This window comes from Colias croceus, chromosome 15, assembly GCF_905220415.1.
Source record: "Colias croceus chromosome 15, ilColCroc2.1".
NCBI classification, from domain to species: Eukaryota; Metazoa; Arthropoda; class Insecta; order Lepidoptera; family Pieridae; genus Colias; species Colias croceus.
This window is the reverse complement of record NC_059551.1, coordinates 6,457,649-6,474,525: the sequence shown is the minus strand read 5'-3', so window position 1 is coordinate 6,474,525 and position 16,877 is coordinate 6,457,649.

The window sequence follows — 16,877 nt, the reverse complement described above, 5'->3', positions numbered from 1 at the left end:
TCTTTATACGGCTAAATCTTGAAAGATACAACGTTACTAATGGTGTGGATGCTATTGTCACAGACAATATAATACTATAGGTAAGTACTATAATAAAAAAATAAATAATTTATTTTCTTATAAAAACTTATGCTAATTTACAGAGTGCCAGACAATTTATTTCTATATACGTACCTACATAAAAGATTTAGCAACCGTAGCTGAACTAGGACAATCCTGTATTCCAGCTACAGCACTATTATTATAGTATTGTCATCATTAAGTCTGGTCCTAGGAAAACAAAATTATCTTTACTCGGACTCTATAGTTTCAATCTGACTATTTGTACTATTTAACAGACAAAAATAAAACCTGACTTAATATTTAAGTCGGAATAAATATTTTTACGAAGTCTCCATAAAAATTGTATAGGTACTGCATGAATTTGAGTTTGAGTTGAGATTTTAACTTATCAAGATGATATAGATGTACCAAATGAACCACAGCAGTTAATACTTTGATTGATATAGAGCGACTTCACTGTAACCTGGTTTGTGCATAATAATAATTTATAAGCACAGATAAGATAAAGACCAGTATTCCATCTTAACTTCAATACGACAATAGAATTATTCAACCTTATCATTTATTTTATTTGTTTAAGTGCACTATATGATTGATTTATTATTTGTTTTTAAATTCTTTCGCTTAAAATTTCCTTGGCTATGTTTGCGTAAAATAACTGTAATGTAGATAATCTGTATTTTTCTTTTGACAGTTATAGTTTGGCGGGAACCATGGGCGGGAAATTGTTTTTTTTTATTTTTATTTTGACATTTAAATTTAGTTCGAATGTTCAGTCGATAATTACTCGTAGGTTGTGGTTTGCATTCAATCAAGAGTGAACATTAAAGTGAAGGAACTACAATTTTAAATCTACCTTATTTTAAAAGTACATCTTTCCAATTACTAACGATTAGTTAACAACAACAATTACTAACCTATTACTAATTATAAAGAAAACTATTAAAAGTACGCAAAATAACGAACAACATTCATCGAATTAAAACGTCTGTAAGTATCCCTTCAATATTTATAACATTATTTTCAATTTACAAGGAAACCTATCATCCATATCGTAAAATAATATTGAAACCAGCGTTCCCAGTTATCGCTCGGAGCGAAAATATAGTCAAACTGCTTTGAACTCGAGTTTTCGCAATCTAAGTGTTTCCGTGCCAATAAATAAATTCGTAGAAAGGCTGGATGGTCCATTTGTACGATAGACATGAAAACAGCGAACCATCAATGTTTATTTCAGCGTAATGTCAAACTTGTCCGCAGGCATCACGGGCTGGGTTGTGTCCACAATGGCAGCTGGGACTAATATTTTAACTCGGATTTTGGAGTAATTTGAGTGATGTGATCCGATAATTCAACAATGTCATGTAAGTTAATTGCGAAGTTTTATATAGTGTACTATATTTACGTTATTCGGTATTTTGAGGTTATGTTATTCAATTTATATCATTTGAATAGATATTGTTGTAATGCAATAAATAGTAAAAAAAACGTACGCTTTTACACATATTTGACTTAAAACAAGAGAATTGAAATGGTTTCTTTTCAGTCGTTTTATTTGAGTCTCATTTCGATGCATATCAATGTTGTATTAGGCATTTTCGATAGGTACTTAATCCAAGATAATAACAGCTAATCACACGTCATATTTCTATACCATAGTACTCTGACCAAAATCTCTATTATGAACCTCGCACTTTGACCCGATGCATACCTACTGCTGCATATTATCTGCCCAACAAATCCCCAACCATTGTAGAACAGCTCTAGGTGATCTGGCTGATGCAACATTAGCGCGGGAACGAGCCTCAAGCGAGAAGATATCGCCAACTAGGTGTGCAGACAGTCGGATCGACTTAATTATCATGGCTGCGAGCGCTGCGTCAACGGGCCCTGATAAACGTGCCGTGCTCTGAGCTGTCTGACGTGCCTTTATATTCAACAGTATCCTCGGTGATGTATATCTTCAACGGTATTTCGAAATAGGGGTGATATTGAATATTTAATGTGTCGGTAAATTTGCTTGAATTAAATCTTGAATTGGGGAGAAGTACACACACATTGATTGTGGTAGCAGCTAAAACTAACAAAAATTAGATGATATTTTTGCTTGTTACCCTGGTTGCCTGGAGAAGATCATGTATCATATAAGTGATAAGGTCGCCAAATAAGTTGTGCTCTTTCTTTTTTTGTATTAATATTGCGCATATATAACATGTCAAATATATACCTATATACATAGTATACACTGCACTATATAATATGAGTAAATAACTGATCAACGCGGCGTTATTTTGCTTTTGTGGTTCGCTCAATCGCAGCGTACGTTTATTTAAAGCCTAGCCACTACTATAGTAAAAATAATTTAATTTGAAAATAGTTTTGAGATTTCAGATTACTTTGCTCACCCTCTACCAAGTAAGCAGTAGCTTTCTGTACATAGTACACAGATATGAAGTAGGTAGTGATATGTGCTTTTAACATCGCTACATAAATGCAAAAGCTTCGTCCTGTTCATCTGGTTATCTATTCTAGCGTGATTTATATTTTCATCAACACTTGCATTGAACCAGGCAATTTTCTAAAAACGAATTCAAAACAATCACTCAACAAATTCGCAACCCGTTATTGTCATAGGTCACACCGCACACGGATCCAGCAATCTGGAAATAGAAGTAACAGTTACAGCGAACAATGCCCACACAAATCAGACAGGATTCCAAATACTATCGCAGCATGGTCCAAACATTTGCATCGCGGGTTGCGTGTAGACGCCCACTGCGGTGCAGTACTGTGCAATCGTCGGACATATCGGCATAGCATTAGCGCTGTAACACTGCATTGAATTTCTCCATCTTCACACTATGTTGCTATTTATTGTTTGGGATTGTTGCTGTCCAAAACTAGAAACTAGGAAAACTGTATCTCTGAGATTTTCATTGCGTATTAATGATGCTGATGAATAATGGGGCCCTACAATGCTTATTATTAGCTTGTTTCCAACTAATACGCATTACGGATCAGATCGTGACGTATGTAAAAAATGTCCTGAAATACTAAAACAATTTTTTTATCTATGTTGAATCCTATGTAGATTTGTTTTGTTTCACATGATGACATGACTTTATCGATCGTATCAGGTATGTAACTTATCGTTATAAAAAAAATATTTTACTGATCACGAGTAGATTAAATACACAAAAAACACCGATCGATTTCCGTATTCAAGTACAAACCACATAACAAACGACACACATAACTTCATACAATTTAACGGAGTTTTAGCTCTCGCATTACCAAACAAGTACACTGACATTCCAGTAATTGATCGATGGGTAAGTCGATCTGTAACACGATCCGGGTGATCATCTGTCGGAGTTTGGACCTTGGTTTCTTACGGAATACGCCCGTCAAGCGTGTCTTGCTGTGTTTACTAATTTACGGTCTAGATGTAAATTATGTTTCCGCTGATGATGTACACGTTTGAGTTTTTAATTATTAGGTTTATTTTATAGATATTAAATTGACCTGATAATTGATGGAATATGAACAATTAATTATGACGCATTTATGCTACGCCATAACTATTTAGTAATCTGTTGTCCCGCCTTGTTTTGCGCCAAAATTCTAAAATAATTATGTTTTTTAACAAATTGACATTTTTGTTTATATAAACACATTGACAGATTACCTACCTTCATATTATAATATGCACCATTATTTTAGTTTTTCTTATTTATCATTTCAACCAAAATTTACTTTTATATATTACTCGTCTCATCCCGTAGCATTTACTTATAAAATTTGTGACTGAACTAGTCGCACAAAATTATATCATACTGTAATAAACATACCGTCGATATTTGTTAAATAGGATTTTCATGTTTATACCATGCATCATGCATGTGCAATAAATTTAAATTCAATATGATAAGATGGCTCAATTTGCCATACGCACATCGTTTGCAAGCTCATTATCAATTCAAGACACAGTAAAGCAATATAGGATTCTGCGTAGGCGATCCTCGTCCTAACGTACAACGACAATCATCTCTAAACCTCATACATTATTTATTTGTGTCATTATAAACGCTTATGCACAAAGATGCCCTTATCATAACGCGCAATGTATTGTAAAATAATAATTTCTATTCGTCAAACGTTTGTGAAGATACGCAATTATGGTCAAAAGGCGTTTATGTCAACTTTACTGCCAAAGAACATTTAAGTGACGTACTATACGTTTTATGAATATGTTAGTGCAGTTTTTGTGGTATAAATCAAGTTGATGGTTACTTTCTTTAGAGCAAATGGTGACTACGAAGTACGAGCGCTGTTAAAGAATGTAAAGCCAAACTTGGTAATATTTTTAAATGTCTCAAGGGAAATGGTAATCATAAGGTATGAATACCATATAAATTATGATTGTACGGCAAGATTAGAAAGACGACTAATAAGGAAATAGACTGATAGATATTCTAGGTGGACAACTGGACAGCCTTCTCAAATTAGTAATAATACGTCAAACTGTTCGTAAATACTTACATACACCTATCTAATTATTAATACCATTATAATATCCACGGAACTATAACCATTTTATAAAATGCGAATAAAAAAATGTAACTTTAATATTTTAAGTGAATCAACCACAAAACCGGCATCCTTACAAATTTATACCATTAATACGTGAACAATATTTATGTTATTAAGTTTCCAGTAGGTAGTTATGTCGGGGCAACCCGCAGTACATGCATGTGATATCGTATTTGTTAACGCAGCATAACTACGGCCACCCTGCATCGCCTTAATGCATTTTGTATTTCTTAGAACATAGATTGCAGCGTTGCATTTTTGTTTAACGATAAGTTTATAGTTTAAGTTTTCATTCTGGATGTAGAGAGCACATATTAAAGACGTTTAAATTAAATCTTGTCTTTTTAAAAAACGTCCTTCGGTCCGTCGAAATTTGAGTGGCGCAGCCGGTAGGATACTCGATAATATCCTGCTGCCGAGCTAACACTATAGCCTATAAAAGGATCTGTGATAGTGCGGTGCTTGTACGAGTATCCTCGAACCAAATAAATAACTCTCCCGCGACGCGTACGCGTAAAACTCAATCGCTGAAGTGAAACGCGTACTGTGACCTCAAGGACGAGCATCCAGGATCATAAGTGAAGGACATGGGAGCGAGCAGTCTGTGAGTAAACCTCTTCACTCCTGTTTTTCACATTCCCTGTTTTCACGAAATCCCCGACCCAAAATAGTCGGCCTAATCGTTACGATTATTTGATTTTGTTCGTTGCAATTATCGTGATAAGTCGTAATTTTTAGTGATTAATTTTAAGTGTTAGTTATTAGTAAAAAATAGTGTTATCTTTATTATATTTAGAGTTTTAATCGCTAAAACTTTATCTTTATTACATTTAGAGTTTTAATCGCTAAAACTAACTAAAAGAACCAAAATGGAAGAGATTAAACTCATACCAAGAGAAATACTATGTATCATCCCCAAATTTGATGGAGATGAAAAACTGTTAAACCTATTTATCAATAAAAGCGAATACATTATAAGATCATTCCAAGATGCGAACAATAACGCACAAAACTTATATGTATATCATGCCATAACGAGTAGGCTTATCGGTAAGGCAGCTTCACTGCTTAGTGATTACCAAAATATAACTTCATGGACTGAATTAAAGGAAATACTTACCCAACATTTCGGAGACCCGCGATCGGAAGAATGTATCGCACTAGAATTAGAAGGGTTAAAAATAAAACAAGGTGAAAGTTACATACAGTTTTGCCACAGAATACAAAATGTTAAAAGCTCCCTATTTTCAAAAGTAAACCGCCTCACGGATGAAGGAGTTAAAGCCGCGAAGATGATCATATACAATAATACTGCGTTAAATGTTTTTCTGTACAACCTCCCGGAGGACATGATCCGGATTGTTAGATTAAGGGGTTGTACAAACTTAGAAAATGCACTTAGCGTAGTTACAGAAGAAGTAAATTTTATACAACAATATAACGCAAAGATTAGTAAGCCAATACCTATAACTCAAAACACTTTCCAAAATCCATTAAAACCTAATTTTAGTACGATGCCTTTAAATCAAAACTTTAAATACGGCAGTCCTCAACAGCCAATCGGTTATAGACCAAATTTCGCTCTACAACCTCGACCAAATTTAATGCAACCACCTCGACCAAATTTTATTCAACAGTTAAGGCAAACACCACAAGCCCAAGGCTATAAATTTGGCACACAATCTAATAATAACCACCAATTGCGACCTTTTCAAAATTCCGGTTATCAACAAACAGACCAACCTCGTTTTAAATTTGGCATACAACATGCCCAGGCACCGAACCCCGGCTTAAATAGCGATGTATCGATGCGTACGGCACCTATGAGGCAAAACGTAACTCATCATAACCTATATTACTGCGATGAACCAAATTATGAAAATTACGATAACTCACCCTTAAATTATAAAGAAGACGCCGCGAACGAGTTATACGAGTATACCGATCCGGAAGTAACCGATAGCAATTTTAATGACAATAACGAATTTTCTGTTACTAGCCTCCGACAAGACAGTGAAATAATAAATTTAAATTATTGCGACAGCATCTTAAAATTACCACATATTATAGTTCCCGAAATAAAAGCAAAGTTTCTCATAGATACAGGAAGCAGTCGTTCTTTTATAAGTCCGGCCAAAGCAGAAGAATATTTTAGAGACCATAAACAGTATGAACAATTTACAGTTGTTAGTACCCATGCGCAAAGCACTCATGATGAGGTTATAGTAATTCCGTTATTAAAAACTTTTAGAAGCTCACTTTCCCACAAATTTTATGTATACAATGTAGACAGTAAGTATGATGGATTAATCGGATCTGACTTACTTAAGGAACTAGATGCAAATATCGATATGAAGCACCAAGTTTTAGAAACATTTAACGCCAAAATACCGATTATATATAACCCTCCGTTAAAAATCACCGTAGAGCCTCGATCAGAAACTAAAGTATCAATTCCAACTAATCTTCAGAACGGTGACGCTATATTAGATTTTCAGACTTTTCGTGAAAGCGTTCGTATGCCAGCAGCAATAGTCGACATGTCAATGAAAGTTAATGTAGATGAAAAGGAGCGAAATCTTCAAAAACACTTAACCGATGTATTAGACGAAGTAGTAAAAGTTAGTAACAATCTGGCTGAAACAATATGTGACCGACCCCTGACACCGATTACAATTTCATCTGATTCAGACCGAACAGTGCCTATCACTAAAAATAATCGCCCGAAGTCTCCATATTCGATTCCGTCACCTGATCGTAGTATAATTACCGCGGAAAGCAGCAACTTGACCGCGTCTAGCAATAATAGCGAAAATACAGATACGGTTCACTCAGCTCGCGATCTTGATACGGAAGGCATACTGATTCTAGATGAAGCTGTAGATTTTAATAAAATATTAACTCAACAATTTGTAAAAGATCACCACAAACGTACAACATTTTTATACAAATATCTTACAGACAAAATTATTCATAAGACACAGGTTATTAAGGATAAGCATGGCGGTGAAAATGATTTTAACATAGACATAGGAGATTCAGTTTACATTAAAGGAGTTAACACGAGACGTACTATAGATAAGGCTAGGTATCAGAAAGCGATAGTCACGGGACCGATCGATAAAAATATTGTGCCAGTAACGACGCACAATCGTGAAACTAAAGTTCCCATTAAAAACGTTAAGCGTCCTCCACAGGTTACTAATTTTGGTGATCCACGTGATCCAAAACCAGGGCCTTCAACTGCACCAGATTAAACGGAACCCCGGAATACTACCTCTCCGTGAAGGCTATGCAGTCGTCAGCAATGACACATGGAGAGTTATTAAGGTTTTAGATTTAAAGTTAATATATGACGATTTAGAATTTAATATAAATAGTTATCTATCATTTAGGAATCAGGTTCATAGTTGTATTGATATACAAGCGTTAGGTTCCGATTTTATTACAACAGAATTACAAACAGATTATCATATGAATTATACTATTGATAAATTTGAACAATTAATTCCGTCTTCTAGATCTAAACGTGGTTTATTAAATCCACTTGGTTCAGTTATAAAAATTATCACCGGTAACCTCGACAACGAAGATGCTATACAATTTGAAAACACTATTGAAAAATTAAAGACTAAACAAGACTCTATAATACATAAGATGACGATCGTTACTGAGATGGTGGGTTCGTTATTAAATGTAGCTGAAATATCTAATAACAATTTCATTGCAATCCAGAATAAGCTAAATGTAATTGATTCGCTTTTAAATGACACAAATTTACATCAAAGGACTAATGAAATTATACATACATATTCTGCATTCTTACATAATTTTATGTCTCTTTACGTTAGATTAAGTGAAATAGAAACTGCTGTAGCTTTTAGTAAAATTAAACTTTTACACCAATCCGTTGTAGATACTAAGGAATTATTACTTTTATTAAAAAACATTGAAACTAGCTCTAAGTTGCCATTTCCAGTAAATTTAGATAATGTTCTTAAAATTGAACAATTAATAGAAGTACAAACTTATGTAAAACAAAGTCAAATAAAATTCGTAATGACTATTCCATTAATTACTGACGACATTTATTCATATTTTAAAATAATACCTTTACCTATATTTAACGAAGAAAAAGGTCAGACTTCCCTTATCCTACCCAAATACCCATTTATGTCCTTGTGAAGGGGTTGAAAACCATGCCACTTTCACAACCATGCAAAGAAATAGATGAAGACCGGTTCCTATGCCCGGAAATACTGACATCAACATTATATAAAGACGATTGTTTAGCTGATCTTTTGCGGCTATCTACAAATGTTTCCAGTTGTCAGCCGATTCCCATTTCCATAGATGACGTGAAAATCGACAATGTTCTGCCAAATAGATGGATACTATACGTAAATGTGGAAACAGTACTTACCAAGGTCTGTGAAAACGAGGTAACCCAAGAATTCCTTCATGGTACCTATTTATTGACGTTAGACGAGACTGGCTGTTACGTGAAAATCGGAGATATAACACTAAAGAAATATGAAGTAAATGGAATTGATATTATATACCCAAGTTTACCAAAAATTATATTACCAAATTTGATGAACTTCCCGACCGAAAGGAAGCCTGTTAACCTGAAGGGTGCAAATTTAACTGACATAAATATGCTTAGGCATTTAATTGAAAATAGTGAAAATAGTGAAAACCAGTTTAGTAGTACAGTGAATAGTGCCGTCGGAGTGATTAACATTATAACTTTTGTATTAATCGTAATTATAATTGTAATTGTGGTAGTAATTAAGTCTAAATTAAGAAAAATATGTATTCAAGAAAACCCTTCAGATTTTCTTGAAACTGAGGATGGAGGAGTTATGTCGGGGCAACCCGCAGTACATGCATGTGATATCGTATTTGTTAACGCAGCATAACTACGGCCACCCTGCATCGCCTTAATGCATTTTGTATTTCTTAGAACATAGATTGCAGCGTTGCATTTTTGTTTAACGATAAGTTTATAGTTTAAGTTTTCATTCTGGATGTAGAGAGCACATATTAAAGACGTTTAAATTAAATCTTGTCTTTTTAAAAAACGTCCTTCGGTCCGTCGAAATTTGAGTAGGTACCTACTCTAAGACCTGTAACTACAGTCACAATGACTAGCAAATCATTGTACCTATGTATTTAATAATTCATTGCACTGCCTTATTACAAAGACGCTATGATGTATAAAAACTTGCTATTTATCATATGAACAGCTGATTGGTTGAGATTAAATCATGAATTTGCATGATGTTTCCTTATTTGTAGATCGAGTTCTGTGTCTTCCTTTATAATTACTCGCAATAAGGCGTGATCGGTGTCTATGAATAGAAATAATTGGGAATATTACATAGTATATTGCGTACTGCTGAGAGGAAAATCTGCTTTGCTACTTCTATTACGAGCTCAATAGTTTGTAAAATTATAGGATAGGATTTATTTTTATCTGATAAAGAATCTACACGTTCAGAATAACCTATTCATGAAATAAAATAAAAATATTTTGTGTTACGTAATAAACAATCAACCCAAGAAGCTTTTGCACTTGAATGTACATGATTATCATTTAAATGCCTTGATGATATATCTATACGTGTTATGATAATATTAATTATTTCTGTGATGTTTATGATCAACGTGGACATCTACGCAGTACTTTAAAATTTAAATCAATCTAATATCGTGACTGTTTTACGTAAGTTTAACACAAATATTTACATTTTAAAAGAAAAGATCAATTGTTCCCATTTTAACTTATTTTAAAGTAGTTTAGAATTTTAGTTTACGCTTTCTTGATTCTTTTCATATACCTACGCGAGAATAATCGAACGTTCATAATCATTATAAAGGAAACAAGATCTTAAAATCTATAAATTTAACTAAATCTAACACGTTTCGCAAAATATCCTGAAAATCTATTCACACGTAATATTTATCACTAGACTATAATAAAATTATCAGTTGCAACGCAACAAGCTTACGCAATAACCTACACCCCAATGTTTGGTAATAAAATTAGCTGACATCTGAATGGTAAGTATGACTATAATATCTTGTTAATACAGCTATTTCCATATAAATAACTAGCGGTCCGCCCCGGCTTCGCCCGTGGTACATATTAACGTTTTCTCTACATAAGAACCATCCTCGTACTTCAAGGAATATAATAAAAAAAGAATTATCGAAATCGGTTCAGCCGTTCTCGAGTTATGGAATTACAACGAAAAGTGGCATTGATTTTTATATATTAGAGAAGAGATATCACTAGCGGCTATTGAGAGCAGGCCGTAGAATCGCCTTTATTCATACTTTGTATATTAACGTATTTTGTTGTAGATTTTTAATTGAAATTTTATTTTATAAGAACAACAATCGGTAACATTTTAACAATTGAGGGCAAACTTCGATATAGGTACTTAAACAAAATTATTGAATTGTTTTAATAGTCAGGATCGTAGAAGTATAATTATAGATTTTTCAGATGATTTTTATTCCTCAAGACCGACCGATTCTCTTTAAATAAGTCAATAAAAGAACCTATAAGGTATGATATCACATAGAAAATTGTATTAATTAATTATATTATAACTGATAAATTTTCGTATTAAGTACTCCCATTTCATTTCATTGTCTATCCGGGTTTTTATAAATTGTCCTTGTATGTAGCAGATAAAATTATTATAATAAATAGGAAAAACCTATCGGGTAATATTACAAATTATTGTACAATTTACTATTTAGTGGAAAACGGCAAAAAACTCAGTACAGCCTTGATAAGATGTGATTCTTATCTCATGTTTACGTTCATTTACATTCAATACACTATAATTATATATTTATCAGTGCACCACTATCAAGAACATTGAATTAAAAAAATAACTGCGTTAAAAACAACCGACTTCAAAAACGGAAAAGTAAGAAATAAAAAAGATTTGATATTATTAATTACTACATATTATTTTTATGTGCTATTTACTAAAAAGGTTTGATGTCGGTGCATGGGCTTAATACTAAGTGCTTAGTGTTTGGCACCGACTTCAAACCTATTTAATAAATAGCACATAAAAATAATATATAGTAATTAATAATATCAAATCTTTTTTATTTCTTACTTTTCCGTTTTTGAAGTCGGTTGTTTTTAACGCAGTTATTTTTATTTAATACTTTTTAGTGTATTTTTCAACACGAATCAAACGAGCCCAAACTCGATAAAGTTGAGTCAATATATTACTGAGTTCCTATGGCCACCTTCCGATTCCATCATCAGATCAGCTCCATGTCATGATAATGTTTCATCGCTATCCAATTTACATTCGTATACAAAATTTCAGCTCAATCGGTTACCGGGAAGTGAATCAAAGTTACTTGCTACATTGAAATTAAGTCATCGAGTACAGACAAAAATGCTCATAAAATAAAAACTACCAGGCCTAGCCGAATAAAATTTTTATGGGACCAATTCGACACCATCCCGCATCGAACAAAAAAAGAATCACGTAAATCGGTTCAGAAACCTCGGAGTAATCGGTGTACATACATAAAAAAAAAAAAATAAAAAAAAAATATACCGGCCGAATTGATAACCTCCTCCTTTTTTTTGAAGTCGGTTAAAAACACAAGGTTTCAAGTTAGCCATTCGAATAATTGCCCATATAAAGTAGGTGAAGCAAGCTAACTGTAAGCTGGATATAGAATACAAAGCCACAGGTACGATACATCGGGCTGTGATAACGGCTCTAACCGCGTTATCACCGCGCCCGTCCACTGCGCAGTCGCCACATTCACTCCGAATATACTGCGATCGACCGATGTTGATCCTTTATTTGGTATTTGATTACACAATAGATTTAACAATTTTGAGTTAATTTGGGGTACTAAAATTAGTTAGCAGTAATAATGTTTTAAACAAAAGCGTCCCTCGCTGTTGATATTGTCGTTATTATCTCTCTTTTCTTAAGCCACGTGATGAATTTCAGTATAAGCTTTCACCGCAACACTAAAAATTATGTTCTACTTATCAATGTTATACTTTCCGATAATAATTTCGTATGAAAAAAACAGATTATACCTAAATCAAAACCATTTCAACAAAGATTTTGACAACATACTAAGCAATAATTAACTCAAGTGAACGTATTATTTTCAATATTCACTACAACTTAGGGTCTCAGCACACATATGGGATCGGAAAGGGATCGTAACCGTATCGCCTCGAGCCGTTCAGAATGGTTTGTATTAAACTCCCTACTGCAACGCACACTAATCGGAATAGTAACGTAATCGCCTCCCCTCGGAACAGGCTCCGAACTTGCAATTCCAGCGCTAACGGCTTATCGTCCCCGCGCTTACGTCTCTCCGTCCCCGCGCTTACGTCTCTCCGTCCACGCGCTTACGTGTCTGCCTGCTACGACTTGCCGTACTGACCGTTTTTAGGCGTAACGCCGGTGTCGCCTAGCCGTAGCCGAGTTGACGTACAGGCGCTGCTGATACGCTTTCGTCACGTGCATACGGTAGGTTGACGCCTGGTTGACAGTGAGGCGAAAGGCGTTACGGTTACGATCCCTTTCCGATCCCATAAGTGTGCTGAGACCTTTATCCGGCTAGAATAGACCACATATGCCAAATTTGAGACATAAGGATTCATAAATAGCGATTTTGGCAAAGTACGGCGGCTATCTTGTTTTCCCGAAAATCACCGTTTTTGCTACGCCCCTGCGGTAATCGTCATCAGTTCTAAGCATTTTTTGTTCATTATTACTTACTTATTCAAAACATTAACCTATTAATATATTTTTTATCACTTTGTTGATTGTTCTGTGCTTTGCACACACACGAGTGAAACAATTTTTAAAATAATAATTGAATTCAGACTCTTTATATTTGAAAAATATTCACTATGTAGTAGTACTTCACTAAGTAATGTATGTTTAATACTTGAAAAATATTTACTATGTAGGTATGTTTGTAGTTCAGTTACAATTTTCTCTCACAATTTTAAACTTCTCAAATATGTGAATATTTCTTATAAATTTAAATTAATAATAGTTTTGTTTTAGAACTACCAAACTACATCGAGCGCCGTGTACTAGGAGATCATGCGATGCTTGACGGTAGAGTCAAGGCGAGCGGCCGGCGCCGACCACGCCCGCATCCCTACCCCCCACCGCTCACCCCGCTCCATGCAAACCACCGTACATCGATATTCGACTATCACTCATACTGATCCTGTTGCCCTGGTAACATAAATCATATCTGTATATAATTCAACTTCTGAAAAAACTCGGACAAACTAACTGCAAGCACAATGAAACTAGATATTGTTACCAAAATAGCTTCAAACTATAATAATAAGGGTGCAAAAAAATGATTAAATAATAATATATTCTACAATAATACATACCTACAGAAAATAAATAGAAAATAATTTACGTCTGAGTCTGAATTTAGAATAAGAATCAAATCATACATTTTATTTTTATTGAAGCGATTTTACCGATACAACCTAAATAAAAAAAAAAACGCTTATTGTTAATTCATATCTTATAACATAGCTTATTAGTTATTACCTAATTGTAGGTAACTGTTTTGTTTTGTTACTGAATCCTTCAATATAAAACACTACGATAATAATTACGTAACTATAGTATTTCTGAGCATTGAAATAGAGTTAAATTAATACCATACGGAAATAAATCTAAAAGAGTTGTCATGGTGGTTGATTAGTGAGTTAGCTACAGAAAAAGTGACTTGCAATCTTAATTGGGTACATTAATTAACACCTGGCCGGTCGACTACATAAATTGCAACCCTTTTGCATTCAGTTTGTATAAATAGATGTTATCAGAGAAATTAACTGGACGTAAAAATACAGACCTGTCAGCATTATTATAATAAAAGCTTCAATATTGTAACTTGTAGTTATTTCTTGAAGTGATTTATTACGACACTAAATGATTTATTTCAATTTGTTACAAAATAATTAACGAGACAGTATAATGTTAACAGTAAATAGGTTTTATTTGCATTCCCATTAATAAGGATCGGTAAAAACATCGATTGACATACGGCTAATTGCGGCACACTGAGTTAGGAATACACGCGGATACATCGAATGATACAATAATTAAAAGTAAATTCTCATAATTGACATAATATGAAATACAAAGTGTTTAATATGACAAAACATATCCGTGATAAGTTCGCGGTACCTTACACATAAATTATTAAATCAGATCACCTCATAGTTACGGATCTGTAGGTACATTGATACCTTTCCGGCTGGTCAAGCGGATACTTATTAAAATTAATTACGAGGCCACCTACTCATGATCAATCTCGGACCTCATTATCATTGATAACGGAGTTCGTAAGAAGTTGCACGATCTCGAAGAAATATTTAGCATACGTAACCTGTCGCTACAAAAAATAGAAACCGTACAAAAACTGTAACGATATCTTTAATGACGAGTTATGTACTATTTAGGAAAACTCACGAGCGTTCTCAGTCCTTACTTTTAATGTTAAACCAGAACGACATGTATTCATCCAAATTTATTCGATCCGAAAACGGAGGCTTCCCTTGTGTCGTCACAGGCTCGAACAATTAGTTCTGTCATCATTTTTCAAGTAGCGATTCGGCGAATAAAATTAAGCCATAAAACTTTATGATACGATCGCACCGAACCAAAAGCGATGGACATAAATTATCATATTATAATCATCTGGTGCAGGAAAAACTGTCAAAAGCGAAGAGCACGATTACATTGTACGAGAATCGATACACCATTAAAATAGTGGGTGTCGTGGTATCATTGTGGCGTTAATGATTATAATTTTGACTTTAATATTAAACAGCAGCAGCTGACCTTTTCACTCAAGCGATACGTTTTTATTTCAGATGTGGTTATCATCAAACGTTGATCTGGAATGGCAGTTTGAACGAGGCTGCTACATCCGTTCTCTAAGGTCTCCGGCGACCACGCCCTGCTAGCAACTTCTACCTATACTATAATCGCTACTGCGCAATTGAACGATTCATTTGGAGCTACTAATTCGCAAGGCTTAAACGATATAACTAAATATGTCGAGAGTGCTTTTTGCAATCATCCTTATAAGAGGTTATGTATTGAAAAACGTGTGTAGAAAATATATAGCATGTTACCATGTTGAGACGATTGGCCACTTATGAGTCAGTTTTATTTTTTCTCAATTATTATAGAGAAAGTTATTACGTCACGATGGTAGATGTTCTTAGTACAATACATATCATTATGATAAAAGTCTATGCACATATTAATACAACTACAGATAATATAATACTTGATACAGCTATGGTCATATATCTTTAAAACTACATTAACATAATTTAGATATTTTATATTGACCACTTGTCCATTGTTTTTGGGATTTTCTTACAATTATATTTTATATAGGTATCGTGATACCTTCTCCATAATAAAATGAACGCAATTTTACTCCACGTTTACGGACCTCCACCTGACTTGATCGACAGGTTTTAATAACTTCGATGCGTTATTGTAATTCGTATCGAGTTAAAAATGAGAGAACAATTTCTAATAAAACTCGATCTATTGCTAACTACTAATCAAATTGTTTGCGTAACATTAGTTAATATCAGGTTTCTCCTTTGAAGTGATCTTGTTCGTTATAATCACTTTTTTGTGTTCAGTCGACCACACACTGCGTTTTGCAGTTGATTTGATTAATTGCATTCGATTGCGAATCTTCGCAACAATACTATAGATATTCATTCATACGGTAGAACATCTTAATCGTATTAAAAGTTCAATTAATTATTTAACAAATGTCATAACCTATCCTAATTCATTTATTATGCGAATTCTGGCATTCAGAAATGCAGGTAATTAAGGTAAGTTAAATACAAAACAATTATGAAGTTATACACTAGTGATATTAAGGATTGATATCATTTTATGGTTCAACTTCAGTGACGAAATCTGGCTACGATCGTAAAAATTCACTGCAAAATTAAAAATTTTATTGTTTTTGTTGCATGGTGTGATGTTGTGAAAATAAAAGTGATTTGCGGTTATCATTAAAATTAAAGTTTATATTGAGATTACGACCCCTTTTCTGTTTTTTTCCACAGTAAAGCAAATAATTTATAAGCTTACTTTTGTTCGCTGTGTTCATTCAGTCCACTAAAG